This window comes from Taudactylus pleione, unplaced genomic scaffold (genome assembly GCF_031769625.1).
Source record: "Taudactylus pleione unplaced genomic scaffold, aTauple2 ptg000054l, whole genome shotgun sequence".
Lineage (NCBI taxonomy): Eukaryota > Metazoa > Chordata > Amphibia > Anura > Myobatrachidae > Taudactylus > Taudactylus pleione.
The window spans coordinates 3,894,086-3,907,504 of NW_028284456.1; the positions used below are offsets into that span (position 1 = coordinate 3,894,086).

Below are 13,419 nucleotides of genomic sequence, written 5' to 3' on the forward strand. Positions count from 1 at the left end.
TGCACGGCATCTGTTCTTCTGCTGTTGGAGGGAGCGGTTTGTGCTCCCTCCAACTTCCCCCCCCACCGCGGGACACTGCAGCCCGCGGGTGGGACAGTCCCAGAAAAATGGGACTGTCCCACTGGATGCGGGACAGTTGAGAGGTATGTCTTCCATTAGGTACAAACAGGGCCGGTTCTAGACCTTGCGGAGCTCAGGACGAAAGCTTCCTTTGGAGTAGGGATGTCCATCGACCATCGATAGTTAGCAACCATCGAAGGTCCCCATTTTTTATTGGCCCGTGACCTGCCATGCCCACAGCTGTGGTGGCCATCGAGGGGTGCAAACCATCGATGGTTTTTGTGCGATTGATGATAATCACCAATTGACCCATCGATGGACACCCCATTGGTGACCATCCTCACTTTGAGCTCAGGGGGCATGGCCTGACCGGGGAGCATGCTAAAAAATAAGTAAACAAATCACGGGGGTGGGCACTTACCTAATTCTTTAACTTGAAGGCAGGCAGGCCTCCCAGTGGGATGGAACAAAACAGCGCAACGTATGGGTACATGGCGCCGGTACAGTTAATAACTACAATGGTGGCGGGCAAGAGCGAGTGAGCAGGGTGACTGCTGCTGCCGCGCCCTCAGGCTGCAGCACCCTGGGTTTTATCGCTGCTTGCCTGCACCTACAACTGCCACTGGGTACAAAATGTTCTGCTCTTGGACTTCCTCCTTAATTTATGATTGCCATCACCTGTGCTGAAACACCTTTCTTATCAATTAACTGGTTCGACATAGGTGACAGCAATCATAAATTAAATGGGAAATGCAAGAGCAGAGCATTTTCGTATCTGATGGAAAGGGTCAAGTTAGAGGGTCTGAGTTCTCCCCAGTTTTGTCACCAAGGTGACTAAGAAGGGGAAAATCCCCTTCTCTGCTTTGTGGGGAGAGAAAGAGATTATTACAGTTTCTCCTTTACCAACAGGTTAACGCTGTACTCATAACCCACTAGAGCACAGGTTCTCAAACTCGGTCCTCAGGACCCCAAACAGTGCATGTTTTCCAGGTTTCCTCACAGAATCACAAGTGAAATAATTATGTCCACCTGTGGATCTTTTAAAATGTGTCAGTGAGTAATGAGTACACCTGTGCACCTGCTATGTGACCTGGAAAACGTGAACTGTGTGGGTTCCTAAGGACCGAGTTTGAGAACCACTGCAATAGAGGATAGCAAAGTCAATAATTCTATGATGTATTTGTTAAAAAAGCATAATGACATCTTATGATGGTATTATACTTACCTACAGTGTTGCCGAAGTCTTTCAGATGGGAATCGGTATGCAAATAAAAAGTGAGTAATCGCCTGTATTGTACTTTCTACCGCAGGGTCCATAGGGTATCCACAGGGGTATAGGATACCTTGGGGTATAGGCGATGGATGTGTTCATCGGGCACCACACAGTTAAAAATTTCTCCCAGGATGCATTGGGGCCCCTCTCCTAAACCCCGCCCCCAGGCCAAGGCACCTTCAGTTTCGTAGGTGCCCGGCCGGAGTCGGGTCACTACACAGTCCAATGGACGTCCGTGCTGCCGCTCCGCCACCCCGCCGGCGGCGAGACGCTGGTACTGATCTGAGGATCTCGGCTGGCTTCTGGGCTTCCCGCTAGCAGGGACCCTGGGTTCCCTGGACTTTGGCCGGGCTGCTCGGGCACACAATGTAAGCAGTGGGCGTCTGCGGTAGGTGCCCGCTGATACACTGGGCCTGATTCAGATCCGGTCGCAAGCGCTGAGCGCTCGCAACTGGGTCCATGGTGGCCCAGAGCGCATGCGCACGATGGAGCCGGCTCCGTCGTGCGCATGCACGAGACCCGGATAGCTACGGGCAATCCGTCGCTCCGGGTCTCGTACCAAAGGGGGCGTGCTGTCAGAGCGTCCGGCTCTGAATCAGGGCCACAGTCCCTACTATCCCCAGGGTAGGGGGCTCCCTGGGGATGGCTGTGTGTGGAGCCAGGCACTGAGCCTGCGCTGCCACTACACCACCAGGGATGCCGGACTAGATTGTTAAGGATACGCTCCAGCGTCCCTGGGGTTAATGGCATGCCAGGGGAGGACGCCTTCCCTGTCACACAGCCAGCACCTCCCCCGCTGCTCACAGCGCCTTTCCACAGCAGGTCTGGCAGGCTGTGGCAGCGTTCATTCCCGGGCCCGCCTCATAGTTTGCCGGCGGCCATTTTAACAAGGCTGATGCGCTGGTGTCCATGGTGGATACGCGGTCAGGGTCCCCCTGCATACCACTTTTCCTATCAGGTCAGTGTATGCAGCACTATTCCTACCAGACTCTGTGTCTGTGTAGTTGAGTATATTGCCATTAGTGCAGATTGTATGTGACCATATGCTAGCGCTGTCTGACTGTGATTTCCTTTTTCTATCTGTCAGCCATTTTTACTTTCCCTATTCCTTTCTTCTCCCCAGCCATAGTGGAATAGTGCTGTCAGGATGGGAATTGACCTCACAGTTTACGCTGGTTTTCTTTGTGGTGGGTCACATGCTGCCTCCATGCTCTCATACTAAAATGTCTGGGAGTATTGATTCTGGGCTTAATGGTGTCCCTATTCTCCTATCCTGCTCCAAATGTAATGCTGGAGTAGGGGAAGGGGATGTGGTTATTGAAGGTTGCACGTGTCATGCCCTTACAGTTCCACCTGCTGTCTCTGCCCCTGCGCAGGAACCTTCCTGCGCTTGCTTTGCTCAGGCATTATCAGCCTTTGCGGGATGTTTAGCAGCCCCCCTGCATTTCCCCAGTTGGTTCACGCAGCAGGAAGTGGTGCCATCTCCCATACAGGGGTTCCCCCGGCAGATGGTGGTGGCGCAGTGCCTCCCTCAGCAGAAGGCACCTCCTCCGGTTTCTCTGGAGCCTATATGGGTAAACTCTCTGTCTATTACTGTACAAAACCTAACAGAGATTTTACTGGGGCAAATCACCGCTTCGGCCTGCTAGGAGTCCGTTGCTGTCATCCCAATCTACACATTATGATGACGCCTGATTTATGCCTACCCCTTTGCGGAAGATTATTTCACTAAATGGGAAACTCCCTGTGGCGTTTATTCCAGAGAATAATCGCCAGGAATGATGTCATGTAAATGTATATATATATAAATGTGAGTATCAACATGGTTTCTAGGTAGTGTCCTGTATTTGACCTGTAGGAATACAAAGCTTGGAGGAGATTTGTCTTCCTGGAACCAGGCATCTAGATAACCATCTCTTCTCTCTACAGGCCATAAATTTTGGGGAGAGATACATCCTTAATGCAGATGGTCAGACCTGGTCAAGCCAGGTCATGGGATATAAAATCCTTTAGAAGGGAGATGACAAGAATGTAGGGTATGTTACCTGCTTATTGGTTTCTAAAGACCCCTTCACACTGTTTCAAGACCCCCTACTTCCTATAGACAATATGGAAGGGTGTGGCCGATTTCTTAATGCCCAGTGTACAGCAATGAAAGAGTGAAAAACCCAAAGGTGGGGGCTAGTGCAGCTGTGAGGGTATAACTATGCATCTCCCTCAGTGATAAGTGTTCTTGTGCCCAAGGAGAGTCCTGACGACTGGCCAGAATCCAATGCTCCTGTGTCTCCTTCACGACTGAGTCTAGATGTAAAGACTCTGGGTTCTTTTCATTTTAAATTCCTTTTACTTTCTGAAACCTATTTGTGATATATTTGTATTGTCCATATTTGTACTACCTTTTTCTGTAATCAATAACCTTAGAAATATTTTTCGGATTAAACATTCTTAATCCAGTGTATTCTCCGTGTTCTTGTCGAATTCACGAGCCTGTGAGGTCAAAGCTACGTACCTATATGTAAGTGAGTGTGCATATTGAGATTTAAGGGGAGAACCTAACGACTCCCATTAACTTCGTTGGTGGTGGCAGAACCGTGTTAGAGTAACCGCACGTGCTGAGGTAACCATAAGTCACTGGTGGCGATTCTCAGATTGAGGTATCTGGAGAATCGGCCGGCTGGTCGTGACAAATTGGTGGCAAGCGGTGGGATTATGATAATTTTTGTTTTTATCACAAGAACTTAAGTGAATTAATGGTGTGTAATTCTTGAGAGAAACTACATCATAAATTCACCGGAGAATTACGCTCAAGGTTTAGATTTTAAACGGACATACATAGCAAATAGTTTCTGTTCCCCCCTCTCTTGTTTTTCTTTTCTATTTTATTTGGCGATTAGTTTGAGGTCCAGAATGACCACAGAGTACCTGCAACAGAAAAGAGATAACCTTGTGGCCATGTGTATGGAGAGAAACATTGCCTGGAAGGGCCAGAACAAGGATCAACTGGCCCAATTACTCCAAGTGGCGGATCAGAATCTTACTGCTGAAGGTGGCCAGACAATGGACAACCCTGCTGCAGAGGTGCAGTCTGTACTGGACAGATGCCCAGCGGGGGTCGGACACCTCTGCTGGGTCAAGTGAGTCTGCACTAGAGAGTTTCCTTCAAACTAGGGGTGAGCGGGTTCGGTTTTACTTGGTTTTACTCGGTTCTTTTCGCCACTTTACCGCAATTTCGGCTCGATTTCATTCGCTATCCAAAACACATGTTCGGCGAAAGCCAATAAAAAGATCCGAGTAAAACCGAGTAAAACGGAACCCGCTCACCCCTACTTCAAACTGCTGCCAGGCATATGAAGGACAGGGACTCTGCTGCCACAACTCTGCAGCTGATGCAGCAGTTCCAAACGTCTGCGGACAGGGAAGCTGCTGGACGCCGAGCTGACCAGGAAACTGCTGCACGCCGAGCTGACCAGGAAGCAGAAGCTGCCGAGCGGAAGGCAGTCCGAGAGGCTGCAGCTGCAGAGCGCCAGGCTGCGGCTGAGGAGCGCCAGGCTGAGCGCGTATTCCAGCTGGAGATGGCCAGACTCCGCGGACAGAATGCTACCTGTGAACCGGGTAGGAAAAAGCCCCGGTATGATCAATTTCCTGTATTGGAGAAGGATGGCGACCTCGATACATTCCTGAGGGGGTTTGAAAAGACTTGCCGACAGTTTGCACTGGACCACAGTGAATGGGCAAGTTATTTAACCCCTGGGCTGAGAGGAAAAGCTTTGGAGGCGTTTGCAGATCTTCCCCAGGAACTGGATGGTGATTATGCTGCGATTAAAAAAGCCTTGTTACAGCGTTTCAACATCACCCCTGAGGCTTATCGACAAAAGTTCAGAGACTCAAAGCGCAGTCCCTCTGATACCTATGCAGGACTGTTAGCGCAATTGTCAACCCTGTTGCATCAGTGGTTTGATGGATTGCAGGAGACGGACTTTGACAAACTAAAGGACCTTATTCTCCAGGAACAGTTCCTCGCACTGTGTCCAGCGGAGGTCAAAGAGTGGGTCCTGGATCGGGATCCCAAAACGTCTCAGGAGGCAGCCAGCCTGGCAGACAAGTACACCAGCATTCGGGCTTCTGTGGTGAAGAAGAGTTGGGGGATGCCAGGACAAGCGGCATGGAGAGAGAGACGACCTGGAGGATCACCCCCGCAGTACCCTGCAAAGCCAGCTGTTGCTGCACCTTTTGGGGGGGCGGGGGGAAAACCTGTTTTGGCAACTGGCCGCAGGTGTTTTACATGCAATGAGCTGGGGCACATCAGTGTCGATTGCCCCAAGAAGAAAAGATCAACACCCGCTCCTGTGAGTGGCCCAGCAGGGAAACCTGTGCCAGCCATCCTGTGTGTGGAAGGGCCCCAAGGACACCCCCGGTACAATCTACAAGCGGTCTAGGTAGGACACCAAGTTGCACTTGGGCTATTAGACTCTGGCTCAGACCTGACTCTTATCCACCCAGCCTTAGTGGGTCCCGAGGATATTATTCCAGGGAAGACTATTACAGTGCGGGGAGTGGGTGGGGTGCACCCAGAGGTGCCTATGGCTCGTGTGTATCTTGACTGGGGAGTTGGGAGAGGTATCCGGGATGTTGGGGTGCTGGACAATTTACCTGCTACAGTACTGTTGGGGTGTGATTTGGGGAAAATGCATACTAAATATGTATCGGAGAGTGATGTTGTAAATGATGCAAAGGAACAATCTAACCCAGTTTTCCCCCAGGTGACCCCTGCTGACCGACCCAGCATGAGTACAAATGAATGTGATTGTATCAGTGATGTACAAAGTTCTGTTCTAGCAGATAACCCTTTGCAGTTCCACAGGCTGGAGTCCGGTCAGTCAGAACTGGGTCTGACGGTGTACCCTAATGAAAAACTGTGTAATGTACTGTTAACAGATGATATTCCAAATGTACCATCATCAGGGGTTGGAGTGAATACGGTATGCAACAATGAGTCCAATGTAACCCCTTTATTTACAGTAATGACCCGGCCCACAGCAGCGCAGAGGGGCTGTGAGTTAACCCTTGCAGGTGTGGAAACCAGCTCAATAGAGGTTAATCCCCCTCATCCCCCCTCCCTCCCTGTACACAGGTCAGTCTCAGACACTGAATTGGGAAAGGGCGGGGCAGCTGCTGCCCTAACTCCTTACAATAACCAGGTAGTCCAGAGGGATGCTATCAAAGCTGCACAGGATACTGACCTTAGCCTGGAATCTGTAAGAGCACGAGTTAGCCGAGCAGGTCAGGAAGGGAAGCATGTTAGAATCAGCCAGGAATACCAGGAAGGGAAACCAGATATAATTTTTGTGGAAAATGAAATATTTTGGGAGAGAAATGTCAGGGTTGTACAACAAGGTGCAGTTACTGGCATAGCCGAGTGTCCCACTGTATATGGTACTGGTGAAATTACTCCAGTCCCTGGTGCAAATGATCTGGAAAAATTACAAATACCAGGGATTGATGGTAACGAAATGTGTAAACGTGTGTCTGATGTGACTCCTACCCTAATTGTAAGTACCAGGGAGGAAGCAGCACAGAGGAGCTGTGCAGTAATCCCTAAAGGAATGAGCAGTGGTCTGCTAGCAGTCACAGAGGACAGTAATATTGTGTGTCCAAAGTCTCCCCACCCTCACACACAGACCCTCATTCCAGCAGATCTAGGAAGACAGGAAGTTTTCAAGATGGAATCTGGTAGGGTCAGTAATGTGTTAGAGTCCACCCATGTTTGTATGGCAACTGATGGTCCAGGTAACTAACTATGACAGAGAGACCCAACTAACTATGACAGAGAGACCCTTAGCCTCATACTTCCTGCTGCTGAGCCTGTGATCCTGTCACACACCACTGACCCAGTCATAAGCCATACACCCCCCACTGGGCTGTTGGATAAGGACCTGACTGGAATGCTGGATAGCAATGTATTAGAATTAGATGATCCTGTGAGGGAGGAGGGTGTGTCAGAGCCACAGCTGACACAGTTAAGCATCCTACCCCTTGAATTAGAAGTGCAGGCTGGTAACCAACTGTTTAAAAATGTGATGTCTGATTGTACGTTGTCTCCAATGATTGACATGGAGTTTGCAAAAGTTCCTTCTCCTGTTGTAGGTCTCAGGGAGCTAGAGATTGACAATGATCACTCCCAGATACTGTGTAAGGAGATGGAGCCAGGGCAGAGTGATAAAGGAAAGTACTCCCTACCTGAGCCAGCAGTGATTCAGACCAGGTCAGATGAGCTGGAGGCCCAGGACTGCCCAGAAGGCATGAGTGAGGTGCCGTACTCAAGGCACAGGGTGGAAGGAGGTATCCTTCTTCCACAACCAGACATGGTGGAGGCTATGACTGCATGGTCTACCCCTAAGGTTGCTGAGAAGGTTGTGTCTATGTTAGGTACTGCTGAGTACTCCCACCCATCTGAATCCCACTCCAGCACCCTAAACCAGATACTTAGGACATTTGTGAAATCCCAGGGAAGAGACCAGGAGAGGTTCCTGCCGCATCTCCTCTTGCCATACGGCGATGTGCCACAGGAACCCTCTGGACTCCTATGCGGGTGCAGGGTGTGCAACCACTTAGATTTGGTTAGGAAAGAGTGGGAAGGTAAATTGATTCCCCCTGAAATGTCAGTGGTGTCATACATGGTGACGTTAAGGGAGGAGTTACAGTCCCTAAGGGGAATGGCGCAGAACGATCTGAATGCTGCTCAGGAGAAACAGAAGCTCTGGTATAACTGCAGCGTGAGGGAGGGTACAATTGAGTTAGGCCAAAAGGGCCTGGTACTGAGCCCTATGCAGCTGACCAAGCTACAGGCTGCCTGGGAAAGTCCCCAGCTACTAGTACCACATCTCCAAGATATCAATAATATGTTGGCACAAGGGGATGGGTGGAAGAGGCAGACTGTGCACCACAGTAATTTGCTCATAGCTTGGCATAACATGGAAGCTTGTGTAATAGCCATGTGTCACCTAAATGAAAATGATCAGAAATCTGACCCCTTGGTGGATTTAGAAGCTGCTGCACTGCCATTAGAAGACATGGTAGTGGGGGTCACAGGAGAGAATGTGATAGGTGGATCACTGTCTCTCCTGTGCCCATCTTCAGGGGGAGGTGTGGCATTTATTCCAGAGAATAATCGCCAGGAATGATGTCATGTAAATGTATATATATATAAATGTGAGTATCAACATGGTTTCTAGGCAGTGTCCTGTATTTGACCTGTAGGAATACAAAGCTTGGAGGAGATTTGTCTTCCTGGAACCAGGCATCTAGATAACCATCTCTTCTCTCTGCAGGCCATAAAGTTTGGGGAGAGATACATCCTTAATGCAGATGGTCAGACCTAGTCAAGCCAGGTCATGGGATATAAAATCCTTTAGAAGGGAGATGACAAGAATGTAGGGTATGTTACCTGCTTATTGGTTTCTAAAGACCCCTTCACACTGTTTCAAGACCCCCTACTTCCTATAGACAATATGGAAGGGTGTGACCGATTTCTTAATGCCCAGTGTACAGCAATGAAAGAGTGAAAAACCCAAAGGTGGGGGCTAGTGCAGCTGTGAGGGTATAACTATGCATCTCCCTCAGTGATAAGTGTTCTTGTGCCCAAGGAGAGTCCTGACGACTGGCCAGAATCCAATGCTCCTGTGTCTCCTTCACGACTGAGTCTAGATGTAAAGACTCTGGGTTCTTTTCATTTTAAATTCCTTTTACTTTCTGAAACCTATTTGTGATATATTTGTATTGTCCATATTTGTACTACCTTTTTCTGTAATCAATAACCTTGGAAATATTTTTCGGATTAAACATTCTTAATCCAGTGTATTCTCCGTGTTCTTGTCGAATTCACGAGCCTGTGAGGTCAAAGCTACGTACCTATATGTAAGTGAGTGTGCATATTGAAATTTAAGGGGAGAACCTAACGACTCCCATTAACTTCGTTGGTGGTGGCAGAACTGTGTTAGAGTAACCGCACGTGCTGAGGTAACCATAAGTCACTGGTGGCGATTCTCAGATTGAGGTACCTGGAGAATCGGCCGGCTGGTCCTGACACTCCCCCTAAGGTGGATTCTCACGTGATGCGTCTGGTTAAGAATGTGACGTTGCCTATGCCGTCCATGTCCTCCCTGAAGGATGTTGCGGACCACAAGGTCGAAGCTTGTTTGAAATCCATATACTATAGACCGGCCATGGCTATCTGGTGGGTAGCTAGAGCCATGGAACGCTGGGTGGATGCATTGGAGTCATCTTTTTCTTCAGATACTACCAGTGTGCAAATTGAGCTGGTGGGCAATCTCCGGGATTCAGCTACATACAGTACATTAATGAGGCGGCTTTGAATGTCAGCCTCCTCACTTGTAGGATTTCAACTGCGGCAGTTTCAGATCGCCGATCCCTGTGGTTACGATCTTGAAGAGCTGATACAGAATCCAAGAAAGGATTGGAATGCTTGCCTTATAATGGTCAGGTCCTGTTCGGCCCTGATTTGGAAGTCCCTAAACAGGTTTCTCAGGGCAAAATTGTGGATATGTTGGCAGCGTCAAAATCTGCATGTCTGCCCTCAGCTTCAGCTCCATAAGGGTCAGGGACCTCATCCTTTCGGCCCTATCGGCCCCAGGGAAAGCCTAAGGTGCACTCTTTTCCTAGACCGTCAGGTACCAGAAAGGCTGCCAAGCCTAAAAAACAAGCTTGGAACAGCAGACGTCCGGTTGCCAAGCCCGACGATAAGCCCTCAGCCTGACGGGACGGGCCTCCCCTTGGGAGACCCCAGGGTGGGAAGCTGACTTCTTCAGTTCACCCAGTGCTGGTGTCAGACCCCCACTGACACTTGGGGAAGGGAAGTGATCTCTCACGGATACGCCCTCTCCTTCCGCAGAAGGTCTCCTCATCAGTTCTTAACAACGGGCCTTCACTTAAACCTGGACAAGGCCTTGGACATCCATAAAGTTGTGCAGTCTATGCTCCAGGCAGGGGTCATAGTACCTGTCCCGTTACCCCAAAGGGGGACGGGTTACTATTCCAACCTATTTCTGGTACAAAAACCAAACGGGTCGTAATGATCTATCCTCAACCTCAAGTCCCTAATCAAGTTTCTCAGGGAGCCTTGGTTCAGGATGGAGACCCTGCTCTCCATTATTTTAGCTATGGAACCTGGGGATTTTATGGTGTCTTTGGATATTTGGGATGCATACCTGCATTTCCCAATTGTTTCGACTCACCAGCATTCCTCAGGTTTGCCGTGGTACAATAACATTTCCAGATTCAGGCCCTGCCGTTTGGCCTCTCTATGGCTCAGCGGGTGTTTACCAAAGTCATGGCGGTAATGCTGGCCCAATTGAGACTGCAGGGGGTCCACCTACTACCCTACTTGGATGACCTTTGTCAAAACTGGATTATTAGCTGGGACAAGATCAGTTTAAAATTGAAGCGTGCGCAACGCCATCTTGCAAATGGCACCTAGACTCCATTTTAGAAACAAGAATCTGCTAGACACCATTTTATGACCAGCGTCATCTCAAGTTACCACTCAGGAGCTAAGAACAGATGGCAATGTTAATCGACCAAGGGCAACTGGAAAAAAACAAGCTTTCTGAGTAAAAGTAAATAGAAATAGACAATGGGTATTTTTACATACAAATTGGGAATCCCTGGATGCAGATAAAGTAAAGTGGTGACAATTGTAATATAATCCATGCTTTGGTATACACAATTGGATCTGTTTAAACTCTAGACAGGATGATCCCAAAAACTTCACAGCTTGAGGTGATAATACATTTGCATTTCACACAAGAGTCTAGGAGGACAAAAGAGATATCTTTCCTTTGAACACAGGAAAGATGGGGGGGCTTGCTGACAGGACATGTAGAACTAGCTCGCCCAGCATGCCACGCTGCTAAAATGTTAGAATCAAATGCACCAATCTTCATACACACATTAATATATCTTTATACCAAACCCCGAATACCCACACATTTCATATTTATACATAAGGTTCAATAAGCTTTAAAGTGTATGATTCAAGAAGGTTCAGTTAGTTTAAATGCTAAGAAATAAAGATATTTGTTAACTAAGGAATTATACAAGATAAACACGTCATTCTTGGACTTGTTCTGATGCGTACTCTTTCCACAGTTTCCCGGTGCTATCGGTGAGGAGATCACATCATGCATTCTCGAGTTATAGACCGCAGAACCTACAAGCAACCAAAATGTATATTTTAGATTCAACTGTTAGGATACTGACGAAGGCGTGAGGAGGAAGACCCCTAGCTGTTAGAGGCAGGGAAAGTCTGTTTAAACCAGCCTATTAGATGCACTGTAACAGATGCTTCACCTCTGAGAACCAATGACATCAGCAACAGACATACCTTTTGTCTTGTTTATACTGGGGGGTATAAGTATGGGTGCACGGACACTATTTGTTAGTCTTCGTTCTGAATGCTGAATGATGAGGGGTCTCTTGCTGAAGCCTATCTCTGGGTCCAGAAGCGCCTGCGTACGTATACTGTACTTGTGGTCTGTATGATTTACTTTTGCGCCTAAATTGTGTCTTGATCAATTGCGTGTAACTGTCTGAACTTTTACCTGAATATCACTTGTGCTTTGGAACCACAGGTTCTATATCTAAGTCTTTATTTATGGTGTGACTGCGTACGCAAATTAGTGTCATCCTTAGAGGTTTATAGGAAGGATTTTAGAAGGTACAGGCAGGGGTACATAGAGGTTCTGATCCAATATTGTTACCTTCTGCGGCTAGCTGGGTCTCCAGAGGTACTTCACCACCATCTACAACTGACGATATCTGTGTTGCAGACTCACGTCTGGCTGATAATCTGGAAGAAACAACGAAAAAGAGAACCCAAAGGCACTGAAACCTATGAACACAATAGGGGCCTACTTAGTAACACACTCCACCTGTTAACCAGCTAGCCCTACAGTTATGGGAAAAACTGGATAATTCCCAAGAAAAAAAATATCAGGAAAGAAAAAGCGTAAGGGCGCTAATCAACTGGTAAAATATTTAATGACACATAGACATGATACATGTAATGATCAAATCATCACTAAAAAATTGGGAGACATCATACAATAAAATAAAAACATTGACAAATAGAAAATATATATATAATGAATAAAAAAACCTATATATACTTGATATGCTAAAGGATGAAAAACAAAGTAAAGATCTAAACTACCTAATAAATATACACAAAGATCAGTATGCACCACATGAAATAGATGTAATCTCAAACAGCATATAGAATATATAAGCTCATATGAAGCATAATTCAATGCTGCTTAGCAACATAAGAACAGGAGAAAGATAATTGTGACTCCTTTCCGGGAAAATTGCTTTGTATTTGTTTAGAATGGCTCGGTGTTCATTAGCACAACTCCCAGAAAAAATAGTCAGTATACGTAAAGTCTCCTGTACTGTAAAAAAGGGGAGGGGGGGGACTGTGAATACGTCCGATTAAAACACTGTTTTATAGTGTGGCTGTGGAGTCTCAATATGGGTTTCCGAAGGCAATTTTAGACAACATGCATGTTTGGTGGGTATTTCTTATGTCCCACTCTATTTTCAACCACAGTGGTTACCCCTGTATCAAACATGATGCTGCATGGCAGACGCAGAAGCCAGCAGTATTTGTTACCATTCGCTGGTTCTTTTCCAAATTCAGCAGGGAACCACAGTTGTGGGAAGCGGAAGCCCGGAGACCCGTAGCCTTAACAGTAGTGAGCACTCGTGACACGTTTCTCCGCCTCAGGCTCGTCGGCGGTTTCTTCAGTATTGAATTATGCTTCATATGAGCTTTTATATTCTATATGATGTTTGAGATTACATCTATTTCATGTGGTGCATACTGATCTTTGTGTATATTTATTAGGTAGTTTAGATATTTACTTTGTTTTTCATCCTTTATCATATCAGGTATATAGGTTTTTTTATTCATTATATATATATTTTTATTTTTCAATGTTTTTATTTTATTGTGTGATGTCTCTTTAGTGATGATTTGATCATTACATGTATCATGTCTATGTGTCATTAAA

At 47.2% G+C, this 13,419-nt stretch overlaps 1 protein-coding gene across 1 annotated transcript in view; it reads right to left on the minus strand.

Annotated features, from left to right (window-relative positions):
- Positions 1–701, minus strand: part of MLH1 (mutL homolog 1) — a 119,912-nt gene extending 119,211 nt beyond the window's left edge. Inside the window, exon 1 of the mRNA XM_088464232.1 lies at positions 482–701. The gene's annotated coding sequence lies outside the window, so the exon portion shown is untranslated. The remainder of the gene's footprint in view (positions 1–481) is intronic.
- Positions 702–13,419: the final 12,718 nt, after the last annotated feature.